At 36.9% G+C, this 3,687-nt stretch overlaps 1 long non-coding RNA gene across 1 annotated transcript; it reads left to right on the forward strand.

Annotated features, from left to right (window-relative positions):
- Positions 1 to 595: 595 nt before the first annotated feature.
- LOC117341656 lies at positions 596 to 2,415 on the forward strand. The gene is made up of 3 exons (XR_004535688.1): positions 596 to 742; positions 1,053 to 1,230; positions 2,313 to 2,415. It is a non-coding gene; the product is annotated as an uncharacterized LOC117341656 (long non-coding RNA).
- Positions 2,416 to 3,687: the final 1,272 nt, after the last annotated feature.

A 3,687-nucleotide genomic window follows, 5' to 3' on the forward strand; every position in this document is an offset into this window, starting at 1 on the left:
CACCACATGCATACATATCGCAAACACGGGCGGCCATCTTTAAATGACTTTAGCTGTTAATAGGACGTTAAACAAATAAAACCAAAACCAAGTGTAATGATGTCTCAGAGATGAAAGCTGTTGTCATTAGGGATCGATTAAGATTTTTTTTCACAACCTGGGATAGAACCATCAAACGACGATCGTCTACAATTAACTAAGGAATGGCAATGGTAACGACATTGAGAATTAACAAAACAAAAGTACGCATATATATGGAATGTTAGCGATTTCAGATGGGCTGACGTAACACGGCCTTTGGCAATGGCCAATCTGTTTCACTTAGATTGTTATCAAAAAGCAAAGTAACACCAAACCTAATTGAGGTTAAAAAAAAAACGCATGTTGTAATTTTCCCGGCCGATTAAGTTTCAACCACCTGTGATATTTTTGAGTTCAGAGATATTACAACTTAGCTGTAGGGTTCTGACGACTCCGTGACAATATATGTTACTGATGATAATAATCCTCCGTTACGATATCTCTTCAGAAAATTACATCTACTTTGTGTCACTTACAGACAGTACGTTGCCCGAAGCAAAGTTGATGGAGGGAATGACTAGAATATACAAATACCAGTTTCGGCTGACAATCAGTACTTCGAAGAAATCATGGACACACGATTGGTTCTGCTGGCCCTGGCCATCTGTGGGCTCGCTGTGGGAGCCAAGCTACCTGATAAGATATACCACATATTTCAGAGGTTTTTTTTTATGTTGTTTTTTTTTTTTTTGTGGGGTTGGGGGGGGGGGTGGAGGGTTATTTATTTTATTAATCGATTGATACGTGTCAATATACTAATGTTGTGTCACATGTATACATTATACATTATCAATATGACATTTCACAGGACTGTTACGTGACCAGGCATTCACGAAATATAAGATTCATTTTATTTCATGAAACGAAATAATTTTGCAATCTGCTACACTGCTATCTTAATAGGAAACATACCGATATAGATGTATAGTAAACCATCAGTACTTCATTAAACTGTTGTTCCTTATATGTAGTGGACAGCGAGGAAAATGGTCTTGGCTTGCCGTCTGCCATTGTTGGAGGAACAGATGCCGCAAAGGATGCGTGGCCATGGCAGGTGAATCTGCGGTACAGGGGAAACTTTACGTGTGGCGGTTCACTTCTTAATGGCGATACCGTACTGACAGCGGCTCACTGTGTCCACAAAAGAAAGTAAGTCACACGAGCTATCATATCCCCACCCAACTTTATACATTTACGTTTATTCAGAAATGTTCTAACATATATTTAATGCATTATAAAATCATGCTTGAATATCAGTCTGTTTGCTAGTTTGGTTAATACGATACTGTGGTGTTTACTGTAATTTATTGTTTCTCCGACGCCCTCGGTTTTCCAACGAATGGCCTTATATCCATTCAAAGGCAGACCACGGAGATGATGAGGGGCAAATTCGTTTTCTTTTTCTGTATTTATTAATAATTCCTTACACCTGAGTTTTCGCGGAATAATTCTTGCTTGCTTCTCTGGTGCGTTTTACGCTTTGAATATAAAGAATGGGCCTCTTTTTATATGCCTTTTTTTATCTTTCTATCAATGTGGTTAACTTCACTTTGTTTACTTTATTCTTCCATTCCAATCACCTCCTATGTTGATATTCTTCCTTTCAATTCTACACATTTGTAACCAGTCATTTTCTAGAGTTCTCGATGTACGTCATCTTCAGATTTTTTTTTTCTATGTTAATTGACAAAATATTTTTTCTGCATGAACTTAACACGGACATACTCGTTATGAAATCAGATTTGGATATATAGATTGTCTTTACAAATTCGTTTAGACACGTGTATCCTTACACGTATTGCAGAAATGTCCATGACACAACTTGCACTGTAAGGTGTTAAAACTTTATCACACGCACACATTGGGACACATTTTACAAACCAGTTATTGCTTAATTTTGCCACCCATGCGTATTCCGTTTAATTAAGAGTTCAGGAATTCGGGTTTTCGCTACGGTTTGTCCCTTTCTTTACATTATTTTTCTCCCTGTTTTGGTTTGAACCATGGAATTCAAATATCAATTACACCACTAATCATAGTTGAGTGTTGCCATTTAGTTTTACCATTTAAATGTTACAAACTTAGGTGTATAAAATATAAATGGAACTCTAAGAGCCTGTATTTCATGGATATGAAAATGACATTTTTATAAGTATTGGTTCATATTCCTTTTTTAGTAATTTACAATTAACAGACCTTTTACTAGTGTGTTAAATTGTTTTCTTTTGAAGGAAAAAGCAGTTCTGAGTAATAGTAGGGGATTACAACCGAAAAAGGAACGAAAAGAAGAATAGAGGTGAAAAAAAGATGAAGAAAGATAGTCTTTTCAAAATGTAATATTTTGAATGTATACTATGACGTTTAATGAATACTACTACACACTTGGTTAGATAGTAATATTGCAGTACCGTTGCAATTTCTGTTCGGGTCATCTGTCCTAATATGCAGGATTCCCCACCGGAATCTTGATGGCTTTAGGGATAACGAATACCTTGTCTGCTGGTAACATTTGTGCTTTGTATTTGGATATAAAAGATCAATTCCTTGATGTTTTAAAAACACACTCGTTATTAACTGGTGGTGGTGTTGTTTTTCACAGGGTGACAGTGGAGGTCCTCTCCAGTGCTTTGGTGGATGATACCTGGGTACATGTGGGAGCGGTATCGTGGGTAACCGGAACTGTTCAGTCGGGCCTTCCGTGTATGCGAGTACCTCCTGCCACAGGGATTGGATCTTGGATAACATGTAGAGAGTAATACCACAAATCAAATATGAACTTAAACAGGTAGCCGTTGGGTGACCATGCTGTAACATTTCTATTTGTTGATAACCTACACCGACCATCTTAGTTTACATATATATACATATATTATATACATAATCAAAAAATGTGTATATATACATTCCTTAATAAATCTATTGTTTTCCTATCTTGTGTTTTGTTATACAACGTTTGAGCTTTGTCACGAAATTAATAAAGATAAATTACAATTAAGTCATATGACCGCTTCAACATGTATACAAATGTACACCTCCGTCTAACGGGACTACATCACCAACCTACGGCCTCAACATGCATACACTTCAGTTTAATGCGACTTAATTATTAACATACCGCCTCAAAATATGGACACCTCTGTCTAACGGGACTACATCACCAACTATCGCCTCAACATATATACACCTCAGTTTAATGTGACTTCATTAACAACATTCTGCCTCAGCATATGAACCCCTCACACCTGGTCGTATATGCCTAGGGCTATTGAGACAACACCCTTAGTGAATCCTATTGTAACACCGTCATGCTTGACCGCAGACACCATATTGGCTTCCAAACAGGTTTTGCTGGTGAGGTTCTGCATTGGGTATTTAAGGGGCATTTAAACAGCAAATCCAGCCAAAAAAGTTGATATTTTACAAGGTTATAAATCCCTACTAGGATACAATTTAATAGAAGTAACTTGATAAAATGTTGATATGTATCATGTCAAACTGTGGGCCTTGCTGTTGACATTTAATTTGTTCATTAGTTCGTAAATTTCAACAAAACATGAGAAAAATGCACGCTTAAGGTGGACATAATCAACTCATTTGTATCGCATT

Source organism: Pecten maximus, chromosome 2 (assembly GCF_902652985.1).
Source record: "Pecten maximus chromosome 2, xPecMax1.1, whole genome shotgun sequence".
NCBI lineage: Eukaryota > Metazoa > Mollusca > Bivalvia > Pectinida > Pectinidae > Pecten > Pecten maximus.